Source organism: Mus caroli, unplaced genomic scaffold (assembly GCF_978045245.1).
Source record: "Mus caroli unplaced genomic scaffold, Mus_caroli_1 scaffold_2, whole genome shotgun sequence".
Classification (NCBI taxonomy): domain Eukaryota; kingdom Metazoa; phylum Chordata; class Mammalia; order Rodentia; family Muridae; genus Mus; species Mus caroli.
In genome coordinates, this window is record NW_028227257.1 from 116,122,099 (window position 1) to 116,134,605 (window position 12,507).

Sequence of the window (12,507 nt, forward strand, 5' to 3'; positions counted from 1 at the left end):
GAGCCTCACAATTTAAAAATTGCAAAATAAAGTATTAGAACTGTTAAAGTCTATGGGACTTAAAGTTGAACTATATTTTACATTATGCTATATAATGTATACAATAAAAAGTATTAAATAAATAACATAATGGTATATATTCTGTAGAAAAATTAAAACTTTGGGGTGTGATTAAGTGTTAAGTTGACAAAGGGTGGAATTGTCACAGGTTTGGCTAATTGACAACTTGACAGAACTGAGAATCACCTGCGAACACAGACCTTTGGTCATGACTATGGAGAATTTTCTTGATTACATTGATTGACCTGAGAAGATACACCTTAACTGCAGGTGGGACTATTCTCTGGCAGATTAAAGCAAGTGGCGAAGCAGCTTTTCATTGCTTCCTTCTAACTATAGACTATGTCATCTGACTGTGTCAAGCTCCTTCAAGCTACTGTTACTCTAAGCTACTGCTGCCTTGATGGACTGTACCTTGAAGAGTGCGCTAAGATAAGTCACCTTTCCCCCTCAGTTGATTTTTGCTAGTGTATTTTATCACATCAATAGAAAAAGAAACTAAGGCAGCACTCTTGTAGAACCTTATTGAAAAAATAATGAGCATTAGTAACAAAAACTCAAAACAAAGAGGATTGGACATATGGGGAGGAGAGAGAGAGAGAGAGAGAGAGAGAGAGAGAGAGAGAGAGAGAGAGAGAGAGAGAGAGAGAGAGAGAGAGAGACCAGAGCACTTGACTAAAAATAGTAACTTTGTCTTTGAATTGAATTCTTCTTCTCTCAAAACTCTAAGAATGGTTAATTTAGCCTTCATGGTTCAATTCTTAAGTGTTGTATATCATCAGTAATTTAATGTTAAATGACAGTATCTCTATTTGAATTTGTCAAATAGAACAGATAGAGAAGCCAATTTTGTATCAACGTGGAAGGATTCTGTGAACCTTGATTCCACATTACTTCTACCCAGAAATTTCGTACACTGTTGATTTTAAGTTTGAAATCAGTGTGACCAGAAAATTTCTATGATCTGAAAGAGATATTGGGGTAATTAATTTAGAGCCCATTGACACTTTAATCAAAAATATAAAATACCATCCATATAACAAAATACTAGGTATAAAAGTTTCTGTGCAAAAGAAAAGTTTCAATTCAATCAATTATTCAAATTCAGGTGACCTGGTATTTTATGCTAGCAAACTGGCAAACACTAACTGAACCAGTGACTCCTACTTACATTTAGTTTGTGCCTTTAGTATGTGTTGTGGCTTATCCTGTCTGCCTACATGTTGAGAGTTATTGCCTCATGGTATCTGTTTCTTCTGGATGTTTGTAATTGCTTGAACTATTCATGGACAATTATCAATGTAAATGTTACATAGAGCGATATTATATCCAGATTATTAAGATTCCTTTCCTCAGCAGAGGTTATACATAGCGCCTTTTGCTCACCTTGAGTAATCACCTTGACTTGATAATGCTCTTGGGTCTAGTTTCTGTTCTTTGATTTGGGGGTACTATCCACCATAAACACATTTTAACACACAAAATGAGGTGATTTGGCCCATTTTGCTATGTATATAATTTAACCTACAGAGGACTGTGGTCTATAGAGCCAAACAGGTTAATAGGAAGGTTTTAAAGAGACATTTTCTTTCATCTGATGGGATATAATTGTTCCTAAGGAGCTGTTATGGCCCATTGTATAAATCCTTCAAATTCATGGACTACTGGTGCAAAACATGGTAATGGATCCTATAGAGCATTGAAAATCTATCATGTTAATAAAGCTGATGCATATGCAGATTATGACTCTGGCTCCATGCCTTAGGGGATTTGTATGCAATTCTCATATTAATAGGATAGATCCTTATAACTTATATGGGATGCTTTATCAGGCCTTTTATATGCTTAGGTGAAAAAAAAAAAAAAACAACAAGCAACAAATCTTAGTATTTGCAAAGAATCCAGCGACAATAACATATGCCTGGAAAATGCTGCCATGTCTAACAAAAATATTTGCTTGTTCAGAATTCCCACAGGAATCACAACACTTCACGCTTATAAAGCAACAAAGAGCTTTTTAAACATTGTTAGTTTACAAATCGACACCTGAAACTTTCCGCTGTATTCAGTGAAATGCCAAGTACCTTCAAAATGCCTTTCCTTGATGTTGGCAAGAATGGTTTTATTCTGAACACATTATGTATATTTATAATTTTAAAGGCTGATCATTGGATTTTATTTTGGACCGTGTAAGAGGCTCATTCTCACACTGTTCATCATAGCTCTAAAGGTAAATGTTATTTACATATTATACAAGATTATTCACCACTTGGTACAAATTTGTAGTTAGGAAAGTCTTAACCCCAACCTTTCCTCACATCGCAAGATGCTCAGAAGAATTGATTTCCAGGGTGGGCCTAAGACAGGCCATAACCAAATCTTTAATGCCAAATGTAGGCATCTGATGGAAGGTGGCCATGGTTGAAGAAGCATTTCTAATCCCAACTTAATCTAACTAAGAAGAAATAAAAGTATTCTCTAAATATGAACACTTAAAGCCCATTTTATAGACACATACTATATACTAGATTTAATATTGTGTCTACATTTTAAAATGTTTATGTTTTATCAGGCTACTGTCAGTTTCTTCATTATCATCTTTATTATCCTTTGTTGACTGAGCTTCTATCCCAAGTAGTGATCCAAAGTTTGAGCAGAGACCAAAAGAATTATTCTGCCTCTGACATTCAGAACATATATGAGCACTGCTGAAGTCACACCGTTGGCATGCTTATGTGTGCCATCCAGAAGCTGAAAACCTCACCCACATTAAGTTGAGCCAGATTATTGATCTTGATGGCTTTTTCAACATTCTTTAAAAACAAGAGACAGATTCAGTAAGGAGTTACACTGAACACATATCCTGATATTTATATTATTTTTCTTTCATTATAACATTTCGTATTGAAGTTCATTACAGAATATTCACTCCATTGTTTGTTCAGCACAGATGAAGGAAAAAGGAGAGAAAAAAAACTTCAAAAAATGTTTATTGTCCCTAGAAATTAATGGAAATAAGACCACTTTGAATTTTCATTTTACCTCAGTTCAGAGTTTCACAGATGAACAAGAAAACAACAACAAATGCTGGGGGGTGTGGGGAACAGAGACCCTTCATTTACTATCGGTCGGATTGTGAACTGGAGCAGCCACTGTGGAAATCAGCTTTGAGATTTCACAAAAGACTAAAAATAAACCAATCATATAAACCCATCTATACCAGTCTTTGGCAAATTCCCAAAGGATTCACTATCCTACTCCACAGATTGCTTGCCTATGTTCATCCATGCTCTTTTCATAATAGCTAGAGAATGGAAACAATGTAAGTATTCTTTAAACAATATGGTAGAGGGGGTGTTGGACAAGCAAAGAAAATATATTAAACAAAAGAAAAAAAGGCAAGTTAAAATAAGGCTCTGCCACATCTCTCTTTCTGTCTAGGCCAGTGTATACTGAGTTGTCCATCTTTTCTAATTAAAGGGTCCTACTGAATTTATTGAGCTACTTAGGCAAAGTTACATTGTTTTTCTCCTCTGGGGAAAAGCAATGAAGGTAATATGTGCTTATTGGACATGTCACCATATTACCATGTCATAAGGAGTCAATGTTTTCTTTGAAGAAGTGAAGGCTATAATGAGAGGATGGTTCAGTTGATAAAGTGCTTGCCTTAGAAGCATGTTGACTTAAGTTGGATACCTAGCACAGGCATGGGACTGTGCACTTACTTATAAACTTATACCACTTCTACTGAGGAGGTATTCTATTGAGGAGGTAGAGACAAGAGGATCCTTAAGACTCATTTGCCAACAAGTCTTGCCTACTTAGGTGAACTGCAAGCCAATGAGAAACACTGTTTCAAAAGATGTGGATGCTATTCCTGAAGACAACAACTAAGACTGACCTCAGGCTTTTGATGAATCCCCTCCCCCCACGTATGTAGTGAGTTTTGGGTTCTTTAGAAAACATATAAATATTATAGGAATGGTTTCATTTTAATCCTAAGTGTGGGGATATGGGTCTGCTTCACAGCAGGTGACTATGCCCTCCTTCTCTGGATGGACCATGTTTTGCCAGATGCAGACTGTTTCTGCAAGTGTGTGATATTTGGAATTTCGGGCACTTTTCAGAGACTTTCTAGGTGCTAGAGCCCCAATGACTGTTTGGATGCTGTTTGTTCCTATAGTTTGCCATTTGTCAAGTACTTGTGTACACAGAGATGAGAAGAAGTAATTAGATATCCTGACAGCGAAGATCAAATTTGTTCCAAGGAAATCAATGACCCTACTAAGCTGGAAAATATCTAACAATATCGTTGCCCACTTTTCCTACTCCTGACATTATTCAAGATTTTTTTCTCTTTCTAGCCTCTATGCTTTGCCTCCTACTTAGTGTTAAGGGTTGAAAGGGAAGAAGTAGAGTGGAAACAGTGGAAGGAAAAAGAACTTAAAAAGTAGCCAAGATCCAGCTACACACACACACACACACACACACACACACACACACACATACTACAGACATGATTTAATGTGGCTCACAACAACCTGTAATTCCAGCTGTGGCTATCTAATGCTCTCTCTGTGAACTGTGCAGGTACTTGCACTTTTGTGTACATACCTGAACACAGACAATCATTTATAAGCACGATAATAAAATAGAATTGACAAAAAATACCTTCATGGATACTGTATCAAAAACTAATAACAACAACAAAGGGCCTGGCATATTTGGTAATCTGAATAGTAAATAACAAATATTGCTGTGTTTTGTTTTGTTTTGTTTTGTTTTGTTTTGTTTTGTTTTGTTTTATTCCACAAGCAGAAGTTGGGGAAACACCAAAGAAACATCTTTGGTGTAAGATATTTAAGAAGACAAGACACAGGAGGTGGCACTCATGAAAACTCAACATTATGGTTGTCAAAACAAGTCCTGAAGAGTGTCATCATTCAACATGCCAAAGGGATGAGAGTAACTCACAAGATCTCATCCTACATGAAGAACTCCAGTTACCCAATGACTGTTGAGGGAGGGAGAGTCAGGTTTTTTTCTGAGGATGATGTCCCTGGTAGACTATTCATTTAAAAGAGGTTAACTCTAAGTGTATGAAAATATCAACAACATTACATTGACATTAAATGTTATATCTGAGCTTCTTTCTTTTAAAATCTGCTTTCCTGCCACTAGCTAATCTCATTAGGGGAAAACAGGAGGCTGCATTTCCAGAAGGATATAGAGACTGTAATCCCTGCCATGACATCTTGGCCTTTCCTTTGGAGGCTTGGGGAAGAAGCATTGTTTCCCAAGAGTTAACTATACTCATGGGGATCAACAAGATCTTTCCAACTCTCCAGAAATCTCCAACTGTGAATGCTCAAAATGGAATATTTCACTGGCAGGTTTTGTATCCTTGTAGTCTTCTTGGTATTGATACCTGTAAAAGAATCCTCTCTCTGGAAGTGAAGACACTCCTTAGTTTGGAAGTAGACCTCCTTCAAAATGGTAGTTAGGCTCTGATGTCAGCTCAGTATGAAATTCCCAAGGCTCTGGGCACATGGGGACTATTGCAGTCCCACAAGTTAAAATTTCTTTTGCTTTATTTTATTTTTTATTTTTTTATACTTAAAGAGTAGATTTTTTTATTAAGCATTGTAAGTTGCATTCAATAACCTGTGGATATACCACACCATAATCCATCAACAGTCAATCAGACCCAACAGCAGTTCATTCTTCACAATCCATGAGTTAGGGTGGAACTCCCTTCAACTTACAGTAAGATCCTACTTAGGTCTTGCAGGCAGGGGCTGGGGAGTTACATGTCATTTCTGATCACTAATGTGATAAAGAACATAGGAAGAGGCATTGTGCTGTGTCAACAGAGTGAATCTTGAACTTGGCTCTCCAGAATTTCCCTTTCCTAATGCAGATAAGTCAGAGATAACTCTGGAAAAGTTTTCAAATGAGATCTGCATGGTTGAAGTGAAGAAAGAACCAAGCTGGGTGTGTTAATGCGTTCCTTTAATCTCAGCACTTGGAAGACAGAAGTGGGTCTCTGAGCTTCAGGCTAGCCTATTCTACAAAGTGAGTTCCAGGACAGTCAGGGCTATACAAAGAAAGCCTATCTTGAAAAACCAAAAAAAACCAAGACCCCAAACTCAAACTGTGAAACACCAAACCTAAAACCTCAAAACACAAACCCCAACCCCCCAAACCAAAATGAAACAAAAATACCAAGCCAGGTTTACTCCTGTGTAGGTTTTAGTTCACATGCATTATCTGATTTGTCTACTCAAGTTCCTGGTGTGGGACAGACAGTTGCTATGCCAGCAGCAACTTCCAACCTACAGCTGTTACTCCTTGGTCATCTGACTCACCACCACTGTGTGGGCATAGTTGCAGGGACCTTAGGTTTATCACAGTCTACTAAGCCACCTGCACTACTAAAGTTAGACTCAGGAGAAATCCAGACATTCCACGTGTTCTCATTCTCCTCTGTTTCCTCTGCATGATTACCACCCTGCTGTCTGGTTTGCCAATATCATACTCAGTGCCACATGATAGAGCTATATACTGTACACATGGCTCAGATGTCTCCAATATTATATAAATAAGCTCTACAACCTCATTAAACAGAAGAGGCAAGATAGAATAAGGTTGTGTCATATTTCCCTTTCTGGGAGTGAGTCATCATTTGATCAGGTTCAGAGTGTCTTCTGGTTTCTGGACAATGTATAACTGATCACTCTGGAACAGAGCTTTTCTGTTATCCATTCTCCACATAACAGCTAGAGAGGCAAAGCCTGTCCTCTCCCATGCTGTGAATGAATTCTGGCTCCCACCCCCTTGACGGTGAAGATACTGAGCCTCTAATCAGTATCCATGTCCCTCCTGTACTTTCATGCTTCTGGCTAAGCAGAGACAGTAACTATCTGTCCCTTGGTGGATAAAATGCCAAACCACACACGACACCCAATCTGCACTTCCTATTAAAATTTTACAGGTCAAAAATCTAAAACCCACTTAATAAAAATTGTTCTTCATCATAAATGACAGAAAAGAACAGGTCAATCTATGGAATAATGGCGCAGTAATTAGAAACTTTGTAGTTGATAAAGTGTGACTGCTGATCAATGTTCTACTAATTAATCAATATTTTAATCATTAGACCTTTTAAATTATTTTAATGAGCATTTCCTCTAATTCCCCTGATCCCACTGCTTTCAATGACTCTAACATCACTGTAAAAGAACAAAGGAATATTAGTGTGTTCCGTGTCTAGCGTGTCTATAGACTTTGTAGAGTGGTCTGCCTCACAAACTTAGAGATGGCTAAGAATGTCTAGCTGTAGACGATTAAACAAGAAGGATATAAAGTCACATGTTATTATGGAACATTTGTTTCATGGTAGAGAGTTATGATTTAGAACATAGCATTAAAACTATCATAACCTTTCCATTCTCAAAGGGTGTTCAGAAACGTGTGTTCCTTTCTCAGTGTCAAGCTTGGGTACTACTGTCAGGAAATCACGCTATTGTTTCAGAGTTCACTTTGCTTGCATGCTGTTCCCTAACTTCTATTGACACGCTCTGCTCTTTTTTTTTTTTTTTTATTCCTCTTCTCATTGTCAACTTTCAGCTCTGTAACCTGCTTCTTAGTTTCCAATTACACCTTCTCTGTGTGTTTTTCTGTTTTATTTTTCCAGCTTCAAACTACAAACTCCTCTTATTATTATTCAGCAACACTCTCTCATTTATTGTCTTTATTCTGCCTAAAATCCTCTACAGAAACAGCACTAGAGACTTATGAGAACAGCATGGATTAGCCGTTCCTTTATTTAAATGAGAAAGGAGGTGAGGTTTGGAAAGGTTCAAAGAAGTGTCCAAGGGACTCCTGATATAAAACAGAACCAGCTCCCCTAAGCACTCTCCTTAAATATTCAGTATGCTTTAAATTGACTTGGAAATTTGGCTTGAGCAGGACGTTTTCAACAAGCTTGAAAGAAAAAAAAAAAACTAATTCATTTCCCCTCAGTTGTGTTTCTGCAGCTGTCATTGCCCGCATTATTCTCTCTAAATTTATTACACTGAAAGTGAAAGACCCACAACGTGAGGACTCCCTCACGTTCTGACTCAGGAGAGGCGACACCCCAAAATCACCCACAAGAAACGGTCTTGCTGCAACTTGCAAGAGGATTTTTATTCGAGAGCGTTCTCGGGCCCATGGTCATACACCACGCAGGGGTAGAGGACCATGGCGCCCCGAGTATCTGTATAAGGGGGTATTTAAAGGAAGAAACCACAACTCAAGGAAGTGGGGAGGGCGTTGTTGGAAAAATACCAAAGATACCAGTTAAGAGTCATAAGGAAGTGTAAAGTCACAAGAGTCACAGAGAATACCTGGTAATTGTTTTGGTTAACTCTCAGTTTCTAAGAGCCCCTAACAATAGCACATTTGCATGGCAGTTTCCGGAGTTGGTCAGGGTGACTTTCTTTGAATGAACACTCTTTGAACTCAGGAAGCAGGTAGGTGGAGGAAGGAATGTCGCTATCAAGGTATGATTAGCATACCTTGGAGCAATGGGTCACAAAGGTTACATTCCCAAGCCTCAACCTAAAGGCCTAGAATTTTGTTACTTCTTCATTCCCCCCTTTTTTTTTGTTAATAGTTCTAATCTTAGAACTAGACACTATCTTTTTTCTGACATATTTGATCCTTTAGGGCATAGTACTGTTGTCTCAAAACTAAAAGCCGCACTGCACTAATTCTTGTTCTAATAAAGGTGACTTGTCTATTTAACGCACATGCACCTATAATTAAAAGCAGAAGCAAAATCAAAAGGGGTATCATAAAGGTAGAAAGTAGGGTGGTCAAGAGTACAAGATAAGGGCCTTTCCACCGGAGTCTCAAGGTTTTCTGTGCAGAGACGTCTAATGTAGCAGGTCTTCTTCTCTTGAGTAGGCCTTCTGGAGCTGCTTTTTTGCTCGCTGTCTCACTCACTGGAGCACCTTGAGCCTAGAGAACAAAGGCTGGGATAGCAGCACGTCAGCACTATGTACAGAGGCTATTTTTACCAGTGGAGGGGGCCCCCTGTAGAGTAATTCATAAGGGGGTCAGTTTAAACTGTCCAGGGGTGTTTTTAACCCTGAAGAGCAAAGGGTAGGAGAGCTATCCAATCATTAGCGCCAGTCTCTGTTGTCAATTTGGTAAGGGTCTCTTAATGGTTTTATTTATTTTCTCTACCTGTCCTGAGCTTTTGGCCTGTATGCACAATGTAACTTCTAACCGATCTCTAATATCTTGGCCAGTCCCTGATTTACCTGGGCAACAAAGGCAGATCTATTACCTTGGGAAGATTTTTTTTAGGATCTTCAGTCCTGGTAGGAAAAGCTTTTATCCATCTTGAAACGGTGTCTATAAACACTAACAAGTACTTGTTGCAATATCTAGCTGGCTTAATTTCTGTAAATTCTACCTCGTCATAGCACAGGCCTTGCAGCTTTTGACTATTTTTTTTTTGCCAAGTCAGAGAGTCCTGTAACATAGTAGTCGAAGGACCTAACCACACCTTTGAATTTCTTGGCCCCCAGGTGGGTCAAATACTGTCCAAACTTGATAGTGCTCAGGGGTGTATCTAAAGCTGGTCTCTCTGATGTCATAATAATCTTTAGGCTCCTTGACTGCCAGGATCATTGCTCCTTGAGTCACCTGTTTGGCAGTTAGATCTGCTATCTGATTTTCTTTAGCCACAGCATCTTAGGTCTTTTTTTGCAGATGTCAACAGTCCTCTTTGTCTGTATATTGCTCCGTACAGTGGCAAAAGCATACCTGCTGTCATTGTTGACTTTTCTTTTGCCATTTATGGACCTTGTCTCAAAGTCACAAGTTCAGCTTTCTGAGCCGACGTCCCTTCAGGGAGGCTGCTGGCCTAGACCATACTGCTGTCCCCGCCTTCTGCTTACCTTTAACCTTGAGGCTGCTGTCATCAGTGTACCAGCTCGAACCCTCAGGCCAAGGCTGATCTGATCCTTCAGATCATTTCAGCGCAGTGGTGAGTAGGTGCAGTCTCACACAGTGGGACAGCAGGTGGAATGAAGCGAAGTTCAACAAAAAGTTCTGATGTGTCACAGGAGCATTGGTAGTCATCCATCAGTCAGGGGGCTTTCAGATAATGCTTTCAAGAGCGTGGGATGCCATTACAGCTAGTTACTGTCCTAGAGTGAGCTTATCAGCATCCTTGACAAGCAGATTATGGCAGTAATAGCTTACAGGCAAGAAAACCACCCGCTGGCAACAGGGTGTAACTTCTTGGTTAGGTAAGCCACTGGCCTTTTTCAAAGTCTCAAAGTCTGAGCAAGAACTCCTCTGGCGACCCCTGATCTCTCTTCCACATAAAGAGTGAAAGGCTTGGTTAGGTCAGGCAAAGGCTGGCCATCAAGAGGGCCTTTTTAATTTTTTAAAGGCTTTCTGGCAATCCGGGATCCACAAAACACCTCTCCTTTTTTGGTTAGGGGGTACAACAGGGCAGCTAAGGTCGCCAACCCAGGTGTCTAGAGTCTGTAGAAGCCAGCAGTACCCAAGAATTTTTTTACTTGCCTTGGTGTAGTTAGCCACTACTTCCCGTCTCGAAGGGTGTCTCTCAAATAAGTAACTTCAGTTTGACACAGCTGAGCCTTTTTAGCTGAGGCTCGGTCTTTAGTTGCCCAGGTTTCCTGTCTAGATCCTGTCTTTTTCTTTCTCTCCTATCACTGTGGCCAAGATTCTAGTCAAATTTTTCTCTTGTCTATGATCTCTCCTGTTTTCTCTTTCTTCTGCCTCTCGCCTCTCTCTCTCTCACACACACACTTTTTTTGCCTCTTTCACTAGATTGCCTAACTGTCTCCCTCTTTTCTCTGAAGCTTCTTTCTGATATCGGGGGCCAACTGCCTTATGAAGGCCAGCCAGGCCACTGAGGCCTTTTGGGCTTCCGAGGTAAGATTAAAGGGAGTGAACTGCCTGAAGGCTTCCATAAGTCTTTCAAGGAACATTGAGGGAGGTTCGATCGGCCCCTGCATTACCTCTTATCTTAGCCAAATTAGTGGGCCCATCTTGAGGCACCTTGGAGACCAGAGCCTGGCGTTAGATTTTCAAGCTCTCCTTACCTTCAGCCATGTCGCAGTCGCAACTGGGGCGAGTCAAAAGGAATCCCATGTCGATCTCATTTTGTAGCTGTGTAGACCTCCGTTGGCTTCCGGGCCATTTTTCTAGCTTTTAACAGAATTCTCTCTCGCTCTTCGGTTGTTAAGAGCATCTGCAACAGCTGTTGATAATCATCTCAAGTAGGCTGATGAGAAAACATAAGGAACTCTACCAACCCTGTGAGGCGTTGGGGATCCTGAGAAAGGGGGTGGTTAGTTTTTCAGTTATAAATACCAACAGAGGAAAATGACCAGTACTGAAGGGTTTAAAGTTTGGGCGGGTCCACCAGAGTCCGCCCGGACTCTGTGCTCTGCAGTTCCATGTACCCGCAGCGGTCCGCCTCTCGACACCCCGAGGGGTTTAGGGTTCCCTCGGCAGCTGGGGTTGAGGCTGTGGATAAGGGGAAGGTTGTGGACTAGGCCACTCAGGAGGTTTCATAGATTTTGGAGGAGCCGAATTGGCTGGTGGCTGCGATTTGGGAGAAACCTTTAATTTCTCTTGTAACATAAGAGTACAACCACAATTTTGAGAAGCAAAACCCAATTTTAACAGTGAAAACAATCTAGTTTTTTTTTTTTTTAAATGAACTCTAAAAACATTACTTGCTATAAATTTTGGCTGCCTGTTTCTGCACACAAACACAAGAAGGTGTAGCTGCCAATACTTCAAAAAGACACTACCCTAAATCTTATCTTTTATAAATCGGATTTCTAGGATAAGAATTACATAGAATATTACTCAATTTAGGCGTATCTTTAGAGACCTGTTCCCATGGATTGTCTCATGCTGCATGTTGTAGTTCTAAATTACTCTAACCCAGAGTTACCAGTTTTAAGTCAACTTTTTGTTGCCAATGTTACAAATTTTTAATCATAACTAATAACTTATGAGCCACTAATCTATAACCAAGACATATAAAAACATATTTATACTTTTGAAACTATTTAGAAACAAAAATGAAATGGCCGCATACATTTGTTCATTTAAACCAAACAAAATTCTTAATTTTTCTAGCTATAATTTCAAGAGAGGAGCACCTTGTTACCTGATGAATCCAATAATCACAAGCACAGAGATTTTTGTAGAACTTGAGAAGCTGCTGGTCCTTATAAGAGCAGCGTTTATAATCAGCTCCTAGCAGGGCTTTTCTAGCCACACTAGATTCTTAACTACAGGTGCAGGGCCCCAAAGACCAATTAATACTGTTTATTTTATTTTATTTTTTACCAAATTATCCCCAGATAGTCGGAGAGTACTGCTTTTCTCAAAACCCATTTT